The sequence below is a fragment of the Lissotriton vulgaris genome, chromosome 11, assembly GCF_964263255.1.
Source record: "Lissotriton vulgaris chromosome 11, aLisVul1.2, whole genome shotgun sequence".
NCBI classification, from domain to species: Eukaryota; Metazoa; Chordata; class Amphibia; order Caudata; family Salamandridae; genus Lissotriton; species Lissotriton vulgaris.
This window is the reverse complement of record NC_141699.1, coordinates 58,710,376-58,724,599: the sequence shown is the minus strand read 5'-3', so window position 1 is coordinate 58,724,599 and position 14,224 is coordinate 58,710,376. Positions and strand designations below refer to the sequence as shown.

Sequence of the window (14,224 nt, the reverse complement as noted above, 5' to 3'; positions counted from 1 at the left end):
TGGAAACGGGAGCATTGGGTTCTGCAGGCCCATGTGTAGTCGCACCGGATTGTGCGCAATATCTGCCCTAGGGTAGACCGGTCTGGGTCGGGGTGGCCGCGAGACCAACTGATGTGAATAAGATATTGTAGAAAATTCCTACATGTATATTATCATTCCCCATCCTTAGGTGCGACCTGTATATATATCTGTAAATCTATCCATTGTGAATACGATCTGAGGAGGGAAGGTGAGTACGTTTTGGCTGGGTCATAGGGGCCCCTGGGGGCTGATCCCATCTAAACAGAAAATCCAGCCATAACAGATGGCCAGGATGGTGGCCTGAGTGGATGCAATTTAAAGAGCTTTGCGTCCTGCCCGTTGAATAATCCAAAATAATACCCTGCCAGCCCAGCTGCCACATGCCAGCATGGTTGCCCTAAGCCTCAATAACACAGAGGGCGTGAACCTGCGGAAGAATAGCCGACCGCTATCGTGAAATGAGAACCAAGAAACCATGCATGTGAGTGCGGCATGTGTCTGAAGTGGCGACCTGCATCGGGGCCTTGCGTGCAAGCGCAGTCATCACCCGCTGCATATAGAAGCAGTTGAACGGGGCGAGAGACTGCTGCAGCCAAGAGTGAGATGAGCCATTGTCCAGTACGCCCCCGGTTAAACAGCTGGACCGGTGGGTGTACGGGGGGCCAGTGGACGCAACAGGGCTGCAAAGAGAGGCACAACAAACTAAGAAGGATCAGTTCACTGCACAGGGAGGCTCATCGAAACTGGATCACCTGCAAGAGGCCCCCACTTCAGAATATGAAAATATACATCCAGGGCCCTCGGGGGCTCAAATCCTCGTAGCCATACAAGCCTCAAGTACGGCGGTCCAGTCCAAATTTGACCCAATGTCTCTGGACATCGGATTACTTAGGGTCAACCTCCGCACGGTTGACGAGAGATCCCTGGCCACAGAACAGAACGTAGTCAAAGTGGAAACAGAAGTCTCCACACTAAAAACAACCCTTGCAGACTTGGAGCACAGGCCAGAAGACGCTGAAGGGTGGTCGCGACGAGGCAAACTCAGACTTGTGGGGTTCCTGGAGGGCACCAAGGTCAGAACCCTGGAACTATTCCTGGAACAATGGGACAGGAACACCCTCCCAACTATACAATTGTCAGCCTTTTCTGTGATCGACAGGGTTCACTGAGCACTCATGCCAAAGACACCCATGGGAGCTCCTTCCTGGACCCTTATTGCCAAAGTACTCAATTATAGAGACAGAGACTGCCTACTAAGACCTGCACGCCAGGAGTTTGACCCCCACCTACGAGAACCATGTAATCCACATCTTTCCGGATTATACACCTCAAACTCAAAAACAAAGGGCATCCTTCGGTGGGGTGAAGCAGAAACTCAGGGTGATGGGCCCACAATATGCTCTACAATATGCGCTACTACATCCTGCTAAACCAAAGGTGATGCATAACGAACTAGCACATTTTTCACTACACCAGAGGTGACATGAATTGGATAGAAGTTCGTGGAGAAGCCAGGACCATCTACAGGGTGAAGGAGAGATCGAATACACCAGGCACTGGAACAGTGAAAAGAACTAATGGCAGAAGGGAGGAGTTCGAAAAAACGTTGCGATCTGCTCAGCGAGTAGTGGTCCACCAAGATGGCTCTTTGGTCTTGGAACCTGCAGATACCAGCGGCTGCGGCCCGAGGATACACCATGTGGAGCTTCTCATACAACAGGCTGATCGAGAGTCTGCAAGAGCCTTAGTGGAGGTGGTCGCAGCGTCCAGTTCTGATGCCAGTACAGTCGATGTTGTGGAAGATACGCCACAACTAGATGATCACTTAACTGGCTCCAGTCAAGATAACATAAGTACAATCCTGTGTGGGTAATCTGTATGCTACGATAGCTGGAGTGTGAACCGTGCAACTGAATCCAAGGCGGTAGTTGGGTGATAATAGAGTTCTGATGTAAGGGCCCGTATAAGTGGTAGTTGTGCTGGATGCCAATATAAGACAGATCGAGTCGCGCCCTCTCTCTCTCTCTCTTTTTTTTCTCCTCATTTCACCTACTTGACTGTTTTCTCTCTTTCTCTGCTATATTATATCTCACCTTCAGTCTATTATCTCTCTCTTACCCTAACTTGTGTGCCAGTCAGTGTATCTTTTAAGTATAAGTGTGAGGAATCATTAGATTGGTGGATGAGTGTTGAGAGTATGGCGATATGCTTGGAGGCCAAGAACTGAGGTGGAGTGTCGAATGGTCTACGGTTGTGGCTTGATGCATTTTTAACCCACTCTGGCTGTAATCTCAATTTCAGATGATTTAGAGTGCAGTATATGTGTTTTAGATGGGCAGGTGGATCAATGTTACAGTTGTGGACAGTTTACAGTCAGATTATAACAGCAGTTGGATATGATACCATGTGTTATGGAATATGTGATTCTGATGCTAAAGTAGCCCTAATGGTATTGCATGATGTTCTGGGAAATGAGGAAGCAATGCGGGGGTTACAACGATTGTGAATACACAAATTGCTGTTGAAGTGTTTACCCGGGGGAGAGGCCAAAATGTTGCAGGGAATTTTCGAGTTTCTAACAGCAGTGACGGTGACTGACCACAGTGCAGAAATGGTGGGCCTGGGAGCAGATAACCAGTCCAATGGAGCACTTTAAGATTATAACATGGAACGTGAAGGGGCTTAATTCATTCACAAGCTATACAGAGTACAGACAAGGGGCATAAAAAGTAATTTTTGCAGGAGACCAATTTATTAGATCCCAAAATTCAAAAACTACACAAGAAATGGAGAGGGCAACTATACGCTTCCGCATTTTCAACATATGCAAGAGGGGTACTAGTGTGGTTAGCACCCCAAAACTCCTTCCAGATGCACAACTAAACAGCAGATGTAGCGGGTAGATATATAGTAGTACATGGCACACTAGATGGAATGGAGGTATGCCTATATATGCCCCAAAATAGACAACAGTGATTTTTTTCCTGGAACTGGAAAAACTCCTCATTACATGCGCGCCGATTCCTATTATATGGGCGAGAGACGTCAACTATGTACTTTAAAAAAAAAAGAATATTTTAAACAAATTTTTATTAAGCTTTTCTTCCATATCTTCTTACAACTCAGATTATACAATAGAGCTTTTCAAGCTTTTCATAATTACAGCATATAGAGGGTATCAATAGCTTTAGCCGGTCATAGTATCATACAATTTGGCATGTACATACATCAGTATATTATTGTGTTATTACCTTCTCTGGGCTACCTGGTGTAGATGACCTGTCTATTTCCCCTATATATCCATTAGCCTGGCTAGTATCACCCTTCTGAATCTTAACTTCTTGTTCCTATAAAATCAATCAACTACCCAACTCCTTCTCCACCCCCCTCCTTCCCCCGAGGCGTGCCCTAGCATGATGTGTCTCTATAGGTCTTCACCCTATGTAAGTTCATTCCGTGAATTTGTTAGGTGATTGTCTAATGTTGATTGTGTTGGGAGAGTATATTCATGCTCACACTTGATTTCCCTTTCCCAAGGCCCCTTCCTTCCCTTCCTCATCAGCTTCGTTGGGTGGGTGTTTCAGTAGCGTCACCAATGCTTCCCATGCTCTGGCTGTTTTTAGGGATCCCTTTCCCCGTCTGGCCTTGACCAATCTTACCTCGCCCATCTCGTAAATCCCTTCTTCCACTGTTCCAACCCGGGTCCACCCCGGGCCTTCAAATTTCTAGTGATCTCTCTTCTGGCTATCAGGAGCGCAAGATCTTGGAACCTACTTATTACTTTGACCCTGGAGATGTGAGGGAACCAGTGTAAGAGACAGTATCCTGGTGTTCCTTGTATCTCTTCCTCTGCTATCTCTGCTATTAATGTTGTCACTTCTCTCAAGAAGCTCTTGATCTTAGGGCAGTCCCAGAACATGTGAAAAAATGCTGCGTTAGGGAGCAGAGAGCTGTTTGTGTCCCAAAGTGGTTGTTGATGTGTGCTGGTGTGAGGTAAGCTCTGTGGAGCAAATAAACATTTATTAATAGGATCCTGGAGTTTCTAGTAACCCTTGTTGCCCTTTCCAGTAGTATGTCCCACGTTTTCTCAATACCTGTTCCAAAATCCTCTCCACAACTTTCTTGTAACTGGGTGAGTGCAGGCAGCGTTTAATTCCTCAGGCATTGATATAAACAAGTAACCACTTTGAAAGAGGCTGACACCACATATTGGCATTCTTTCGATGTTGGTGGTTCCGAGAGGCCCACTCCCCAGTGTTTTTTTTTAATGCCTTTGTGAGGCCATAATAGAGTAAAGAATGACCTTGGGGAATGTCATATCGCTCTCTAAATTCATTGAATGGAAGTAGAGATTCATCCTCGTATAACATGCCCATGGTGGTCACTCCTGCCTCCATCCAGACTTCTAGACCTCGTCAGTCCCCTCTGTGTGAAAGTGCTGTGCAGAGGGTCAGTGGTATCTACAGGGGCGCATGTTTTTTTAGTTTTAGATCTCTGGTGACTCCTAACCCAACATTTACATATTACTTTGACTTCATTGGTTTCGTCCCCACTCCATGTAGGTAATCGGAGCACTATGTTAGACAATACTCTCAGGCTAGGAACTGCGTCTATGAACATAGTAGTATTCGAAGTTCGGCAGTGCTAGGCCTCCTGCACTCTTTGGTCTTGTTTGTGTATCCCAAGCCACTCTTCGTCTACCCATCCCCCATATAAAGTAAATCACTAGCGATTTTAGATAGCTGAACGTTCCAGCTGAGATTCAGACAGTCAACAACCCAAATAGATATAGCAGCCTCGGTAGTGTTACCATTTTCAGCAAAGATACCCTTCCCAGGACTGATAGGGCAGTGACCCCAGAAGGTGAGACTCCACTTCACTCCGCTGAGTGCTTGCCCTATGTTACCTCCCAGTAAATCCGCCTTTTCATGGTAGATGGTAACTCCCAAATAGAGGAAACCTCTGTACTCCCAGGACAGTTCCATTTCCAATTGCGGCTTGTCATGCACTGCTTAAGCTTGGAAAAATCATGACTTCCTCCAGTTGAGCCTAAGGTCAGATACTCTTGCCATTGCTGCAAGCAGTTCACCTGCTCCGTCAAGGTCATCCCTTGTGTTCCAAAGGAATAATAATAAGTTGTCAGCGTATAGCCATATGCTGGAATCCGGCCCATCACCTCCAGACCCCTATGGTGAAGACCCGTTCTGGCCTGGCTGCGAGGGGCTCCATGGCCAGAGCAAATAACAGCAGGGAGAGCGGGCAACCCTGTTGCAATCCTCTCCCCACCTGATAGGCACTGGAGATCAATTTCCCAGCCTTGACTCGAGTCCTAGAGGTCGAGTACAGCAGGGACGTCCACTTTACAAAATCTGGTCCCAGTCCAAATCTCTCTCGTCTGCAACTAACCATGTTGTGTTTGATGATCAAATACCTTGGAATCATACCTCTACACTGGTAACCGGTGTTGGAGGTAAGATTCCACCCTTCAGAAGCAAGCTTTGTGGGGTCCCTGGTCGTGCCGGTACCAGCCTTCTTGACCCGGATAGCACAAAATGGTTGCTGCCGACCAGGGACACATTTCTGCCCTCCTGCTGCTGAGCCAAGCTCGAGCAGGGTAAGGCAGCACAATAAGTATCCTGTCACAGGGAGGTGTGACCACCTCCCAGACAATTTTTAGTGTATTGTGGCTCTGTGGGTGCACTTCCAAAGTGCCTGAGAGTCTGCACGAGGGGCGCATTTGGTATCCCTGTGCATAGTCCAGTTCCCATCATGCACTGGGACAGGAACAGACTAATTTGCATATAGCCAGGTTCTGAGCTGGGATGGTGCAGTGAGCTAAAAAACGGTGATGGATCAAGCCCTGATCTCTTGACTGGGTAGGAGTATTCTGCATCATTCAGAAACTCTGTCCATCACCTTTTCCAAATTTCATAGTCCAGTTCAAACCAGTAGCAGGAGCCATGGGGCGAAACTGGACAAAGGGCATGGGAGTAACCTCCTCACTGGCCTGACCCTTCCCTGGTAGGGTCTCCTGAATCTGTCCAACCCTTTCCTGTGGGTACAAAAGGGCTTACCTAGGTGCGGGACCTGAGATTCGATGTGGGTAAGATTCTGAACAAGAAACCACTGGCCTCCAATCGTGTGGACACTCTGAACTTTGTTTGACTTCAACTGGGCCTGCCTTCATCTCCCTCTCTGTCCAAAGCATCATGTGTGTCTGTGCACCATACAGGCTCCTTTAAGGACCTGTGGAGCATCAAGGTCAACTGAAGTATCTTTCTTAGGGTGAAGGAGTCAGTCCCCTGCATTTGCAGGCACCTTAATGCAACTGACCATTCTGCTGATCCTGAGCTCCTGTAGACTCCCAAGGCTCCCGGAACACTGAAGGTGGGTTCTAATGTTCGTTAATGCACTGTGTACATTTGCTAGTGCATATACTTTTTGTTATTCCCCAACTAAGTGCATTGGGCTATCGATAGCCCCAATCTCTGTGCATATTTCTTACAAAGGACTTTGGAGACCCTCCTCCCTGTGTCCTGCAAGCTGTGACTTTGTGAAACTGCTAGAGGTCCCCTTGCGACTCCTGTGCATTCGGCCTGTTGGTCCACTTGAGGGACAACACTGCTTTTCTTGGGCTCCCCTGGTTGCTCCAGCCTGTCCTGACTCCCCTTGCTGCGGTGAGTCCCCTGATCCTTGCTGGGGCAGACCGTAACCTTCTTTGACCTTCTTCGTGGGTTGCAGCTGCCAAGGCTTGTTGGTGCTCCCGCCGGACACCGACCCCTCAACAATCGACATCCTTTGTGGGACAGCTCGTACCTAGTTCCTGGACATCCTTATCGTCTCCTCGTTCCCTGCAGCTGTAGAGTCAAGGTCTCCATCTTCATATCTGAAGCATCCGACATTGGTGGCCATTCTTCTACCGAGCCCCTGGTCACTCCAGGGGCTCGGTGACCCAGACTCTGTCCCCTCTGCTTTCAGGTTCCTTCCATCAAGAATTCAGCTGTGAGTTCTACTGGACACTTTTCTTCTTTCCAGAAGTGGCATTTCTTTGAAGACTCCCATTGAGAACGAAATCAGTTTCCGACGCCAATTTGACCCTATACACCCGGCTTCCCTTGGATAGGTAGCTCTGGCACTTTGGTATCCACGGGTGGGGTGGCTCTCCAACTTTCTATGTTCCAAAGGGTTTCTTCGTAATCCACATAGAAGGGTTCTTAAACTGTAAAATTGCATCCCAGACTCTCCCATTGAAATCTACGTAGCACGCGGTCATGTTCTGACACTGCACACGTCCCCCGTGGGGTCCTTCCTAACTCGCCTTCGGTGGTTCCGTATGGTCCTAGGCATTCTAGATCCTCTAGACATTGTCATGACTCGAGTTGTGGTCCATATATCACAATTTTGGTATATTGTTTGGTCTCCCCCAGGAGCCCACTGTGTATTAATGCTACTTACAATTGTTTCTGTGCTACAGTATTATGTGCTTTGTGTTTATCTGCGTGTAGCAGATACTGTGTGGTATCAAGGCTTTATATTAGTAAATACATCTTTTTATAAATACTGTGTGGTTCTCCTTTCATTTAACCAATACTATATGGTTGCATTCTGGTAAAAGAAGCTGCTTAACATTCCTTCAAGACTAAGCCTGAAGGCTGCTCTCGACAGCTACCAATTAGATAGCTTTCTAAGGTTATCTTTGACCTCTTAAATCACCATAAGGGTTGTTTGGACTGGTGCAAGGTGCCCACTTTAATTAGTGGACATCATATACCAGGCCAACTGTTGAAATTAATCAGGAAGCATTTGTAGAAATAAGTAGGTTTAATGTCCAGCACAGCATCAGCAAGTACACAGATCAAATCCAAGGTACAACTGACTCATTACACTAAACCTTCTAGAATTCAGGTGAGGTTGGAATCAAAACATAACATGCAGGGAAGACATCAGAAGAAGAACAGGGTGATGTCATACAAGCATAAATAATGAATTAATAGGAAGAGGAGAGATAGGATGTAACACATCCCCCTTTTCCATAACAAAGATACACTAAACATAGTCTCTAAATTTCAAAGGCCTATTTGTGACACGCACATCACGTTTGATCCTTGAGGCGATGGTGTCTTGATTACTCTGCCCTGAAATATCAGAACAAGGTAAATTCTTAGCACAGGCACCATTAGCAGCATGGTTACATTTTGCAATTCTTTTAGTGTTCCATAACTTACCATCCTGAGTAATAACAGAATTAGAGAACACTTTTTTAACCTGTATAGGTCTACCAAACTTAGAGGAACCTTTAGTCATTAAACCAGGTTTTTTAATTCGCACCCAATCCCCTACAACAAAATCATGCATTTTGACATTCCATTTTTTGTTGTACCAACACATGGTCTTGTTCTGTTTCTCTTCGACTCTTTTAGCCGTATCATGTACACATTCCCTAGTTGATAATTTATCTTGACATTTATCCATAAGCCACCATGGACAAATTTTGGAGGCTGGATCTCTACCCTTCAATAATTTGAAAGGACTAATACCAGTCGTGGAATGAGGCGTAATTCGATAAACCCACAACCTCTCTCTCAACTCACTCAACCATTCTCCACGTGTATTCATGACATCAGCAATGTAAGATTTCAACACCCTATTGAACCTTTCTACTTGACCGTTTTCATGCGGTTCATACAAAGATGTACATTTGTGCACAATACCATGTCCCTTCAAAAAGTTTTCCATCTCTAATGATTTCAACTGGACACCATTGTCCGTTACAAGAATAGAAGGGCAGCCCTCTCGAGCAAAAATCTCCTTGAAAAACAAAATAACAGCATTAGTGGTGGCAGAGGGAACGAACTTCACCTCTGGCCACTTTGAATGGAAATCAATTAACACCAATGCAAAGCGTGAATTCTCTGGTAAGTTCTTGAAAGGTCCCGCAATGTCGAAAGCTAATTTTTTCCAAGGCACCTCTGGCCATTTTGTCACCTTTAAAGGTGGAACATTAGTTCTGAGCATCTTTTCACTTGATATACACTCGGTACATTCCCTTACTGTTCTGTCAATGTACGCATCCATTCCTGGCCACCAAAAAAAGGTCCTAATCAATCTCTTCATGGACGATATACCTGGGTGTGTCTTGTGAGCCAATTTGAGAATCATGTCATGTATACCCTGCGGTGGAACACATTTCCCAGATTTAAACAAAAAATCATTCTCCATTTCTAACTCATCTGCAACCTTAGCAAAAGGCAATAACTCCTCCATAATCACATTTTTCTTGGGCCAACCCTCCATCACAAATTTTTTGAGGGTGCTCCACTTATCGTCTTCACTAATGCAATTATTCCATTTCTTGAAACTGATCACCCAATACATCAGCAATAGATAAAGAAAAATCAACCTCTCTAATGACATCAACATCATCTTGTTTACATGGAAGCCGAGAAAGAAAATCCGCTGTAACATTTTTTTTACCTGGGACATATTCCGTACTGAAATTATACTCCTGTAACTTGGATGACAATCTTGCAATTCTGGCAGTCGAATTCCATCCACCACCAGTAGATAGAATATTAACTAACGGCTTATGATCCGTTCGCAGAACAAATCTACAGCCCCAGACATACAATCGAAAATGTTCGACAGCCCACACACATGCAAGAAGCTCCCTCTCGATCACTGCATACCTCCTTTCACAGTCATTTAGTGTGCGAGAAGCAAAAGCTACATTCCACTCCTCTTTTCCTTCTCTCTGTGACAGAACACCCCCTAGGCCATATAGACTCACATCTACAGTTATAACACATTCTTTCTTCATCCTGAAAGGTTTCAACGTGGGGGCATTGACAATATCCTTTTTTATTAACTCAAAAGCCTCCTGTTGTTGCTTAGACCAGACATACGTCACATTCTGTCTCAACAAACTTCGCAGAGGTTCCATTTTGGTAGCAAAACCTTGCACAAATTTGCTATAGTACTCACACATTCCTGTGAAAGACAGTAATTGATCTCGATTGACAGGTGATGGTGCTTTGAGTATGGCATCAACATTATTTTTCTTGGGAATAATTCCATCTCCAGATAAGGTATGTCCTAGATATTCAACCGAACGTTGGAACAGTTTACATTTATGGGCTTTTAAGGTAAGACCATGATCTTCTAACCTTTTGCAAACTTCATAGAGATGTCCTACATGGTCATTTTCATTCCTTGAAAAAATCAGAATGTCGTCCTGAAAACACTTAACATACTCATCTAAATCTCTGAAAATCAAAAACATGACTCTTTGAAAAACTGACGCGGCTGACGCCAGGCCAAAAGGCATTCTAGTATATTGATATAAACCAAACGGTGTAATAAATGCTGTCAGTTTCTTAGATTCCTCTTTAAGTTCAATCTGATGGTACGCTGAACGCAAATCTAGCGTTGAAAATATTTTTGCACCTTCAAACATTGATACTACTTCGTTGATATTGGGTAAAGGGTGACAGTCTATGACAATATTAGCATTCAGAGCCCTGAGGTCTACACACACTCTTAATTTTTGATCAGGCTTGCGGACTAAAACTATGGGGGAAACCCACTCCGCTGACTCAATAGTTTCAATTATTCCCTCATCTGACAATTCTTTTAACATGTCTTTTAGTTCTTGTCTCACACTAATAGGTACACCCCTTATTTTTTGTTTCACTGGTATAGCATTGTCTTTCAAAACAATCTTGTGTGAGAAGCTCTTTAACTTCCCCAATTTGTCACAAAAAACATTTTTAAAAGAGTTGACAAGTTTTTGTTCTTCACCATCAATCTTGAAATTATCTTCCACTGTGGCTACTTGGTTATAAAGTGCATCATCACATAACATAACAGGTTCCTTAGCTCTAGGATTTAGTATAATACCCAGCTTGTATTGGTCACGCCAACCCAGGACATTAACACCTTTTTTTGCAATGTAAAGTTTTATGTCAGCAGATCTGTGTTTAAAATGTATGGACACCTCAAAATAACCTTCAACTTCAATATGATGTCCTTCAAAACTAACGGCCATAATGTCTGGTTGTTCCAACTTACTAATACAAAGATGATCACTTAACTTTTCAAACAAATACTGTTCTGTCATAATTGTCCATGGCGATCCTGAGTCTACCATTAAGGATAACTTAACTTGACATATAACAAAATCAGCATTTGGTGATTTTTTAATGTGCGCCGGAACAATATCAATTATAGAGACAACAAAACCCTTGTCTATCATGTCTGTTCCCTGTAATGAATCTTGTGAATTGCTATTGTGAGTGGTTTCATTACAAGTGAGAAAAGAAACTGCTCCCTTAGAGGGTGTGGTATTCCGTTTGACATCTTTACAAACACTGGTGAAATGTCCCATTCTACCACAATTTCTACATTCCTTATTGAGAGCAGGACATCCAGGGAAAGAAGCTAAATGTGATCTATTTCCACATCTATAACAAACAGACGTACTACCAAACATTCCCTGAAAATTCCTATTGAAACCTCCTCTGTAATTTTGTTGGAAACGTGAAGGTTGAGGACGTTGATAGGTTTGTTGCATATGATTATCGTTCCTGAGTTTAACATTACATATTTCGTCTTCTGTGGCTTTCTTATTAGCATTATCTTTAACAACCTCCATCCATTTTTCAGATTGTTCTAAAGCTTTAGCTTCCGAAAAGGCCTCAGCTAACGTGGGATTACCCAACACCCACAATCTCTCCTGTATTTTTTTATTTTTAACATGCACTATGATTTGATCTCTGATCATTTCATCTGTTAACATCCCAAAATTGCAATGTATAGATAATGATCTCAAACCTGTAAGGAAATCATCAAAGTTTTCATCAGACTTTTGTTCTCTTGTATAAAATTTAAATCGATTTAAGGCAATACTGGTGACAGGTTTAAATCTTTTCTCTATACGTAATAAGGCTTCGTTATACACATTTAGATTGTCACCACTACCATCGTTCTGTACTGTAACTTGAGGTAAGGACCTAAAAATAACCTGACCTTCTGATCCTAAACAATGAAGGAAAATACTTTTCTTCCTTTCTGCTCCCATGCGTTCCCCATCAATTGCCTTCATATATGTAATGAACTCCTCCTTCCATCTTACCCATGGCATAGGAGGGTCACCCTTAGTTTGTAGAAATTTCGCTGGGGGGTCGAACTGTATACTGAATTGCAATAATAGATAATAAAAACAATATGTAAAAGCTAAGGTACTTCAATTAATAATACCAGATAAAATGAAGAATTAGAAATAGACTGTAAGAAAACGATACATGAAAAATCCTGTTCCTATATAATAAGTTAAAACGTGAATGAAATAGCAGTTAGTAATCTTGCCGTGTGAAAATTTGTGTCCAAAACGATCGAAATAGCAGTAAATTGTGCTTCGTTGTCGGAGCTCCGTGTATTGTTGGTTTCTGTTGTCTTGGTAACACAAAATGGCCGCCGACGTTATGACGCGCTGTGCAGATACGTGATGACGCGCTGTTATGAAGACGCCGGAAGAAGATGAGACAACTCGCGTAGGCAGGCGTGCGAGGTAATGTCTTGGCAACCAGTTGCGCAAAAGCAATGACGTGCCGTATCCTTGGCAACAGAACACAACAACGCTCGAGGAGAGCAGCTGCTTGCGAGAGATGGCAGCGGCTGCTCGTGTACAGATTGAATAATACAGATAACGGTGTCCGTTTAAAAATGGAAGAAAGGTACAAAATTAACTAATTCCACGTGGGAAAGTCACAGGAAAACGGGGTTTGAAGGAGTACCAGGAGTATAGTGATGTAAATAAATAATTTACTCTCTTAATTTCTATGCAGGTAAGTACTTAATCAATAATAACTCAGTTCGGATGAAAGAAGACAGAGTCCGTGGTGTTAGAGTTCTAAGGGGTTTTATTCCTTAAAAGGAATGGTCTGAATCAGAATATCATGTTCTGAACACCACACAGGGTGTCAGAAGGGATAGAGCGCGCTACATTTTATTTACAGTACATAGCTTATATACTTATTGTACATCATTGGAACAGTATAGAAGGCGTAACAGCTGAGAGAAGACAAGATAACAGTATACACGTGGTACAATTACGTAGACAGAAGGCGTAAACTAGGCGTAACTGGAGGTGTGTTCTAGAAACGTCACAAGTAAGTGACACATGTGGGTGGCACTAAACTAGAGATGTTGCAATGTCAGCAGAAATCTGAGGCTTGGATGCGCGCGCAGCTGCATGACGTGTGATGCACGTGAGACTGGAGGGTGCATGGGGACTTGACATTTTACACTGACGGAAAGAGACAGAAGTCTGGCATGTCAGATCAACTTGTACTTCTATCATATCTGATGTTTAGGAACTAAGCTATCTGGGCGGAAAGGTCTCTAGAGCAGGAGCTATTCTATACTAACTGTGAGTGCGTGTATAAGCGCCTGGGTGTCTGCCTGAGGAGCGTGGGGGCCTAAGCCTTCCAGGGTAGCATGGTAGCGGAGGCTATGAATTACTTGAATTAGTTGCATAGAGACAGGTCGGCCCTTTGGCTCTGCAGCTGAAGAAGGATGTTTACTGAAGCTAGCAGGCAGGAATGTATTTTCGGGGAGGGAAACAGATAACTCGAAGGTTATAGTCAATCTTGGCAGGCAGCAGGCTGAGCTAAGCACGGAGGGCCGCGCTAGAAGTAAGTCAGAGTTCACAGGTACGGGGGGCAGCCTGGGCTGCTTGCTCTCAGAGTCAGAGAACAGAGAGGTCTGGATGGCAGAAATTCAGGCCTACTTGGTCAGAGCTGAAAAACGTGTAGGGTACACCTCAAAAAGACGTTGGCAAAGCATATTTAAGAACGGACCATTGAACCCATTCATGGTGGGTCTGAAAGAAGACATGTTAACGGTGGACGCAAATGTATCTGCGTCTTCATAGCTGGCACAGGAGGGAAGTTACATGCACTTTAATCTCGTACATGGAGTCGGTGGGGTACGCGCTAGGGAACACAACTTGACCATAAAATTTATATTACCTCATTCCCTCCTTGTTCCCTACGGACCCTTCATGATATATCAATCCTCATGAATCGATCAGTCTGTTCTTGTAACATTATTTGTTCATCTTTCTTTCTTTGACTGTTCAAGAGACAACTGGAATGTTCAATACATGACGTGGCACACAGTCCACATATCGCTGGCCCACACTGTA

The 14,224-nt window shown here is 44.0% G+C and overlaps 1 protein-coding gene across 3 annotated transcripts in view; it reads left to right on the top strand.

Moving 5' to 3' along the window:
* Window positions 1–14,224, top strand: part of LOC147678958 (allantoinase, mitochondrial-like) — a 394,121-nt gene that overhangs the window by 314,325 nt on the left and 65,572 nt on the right. The window lies entirely within an intron of this gene.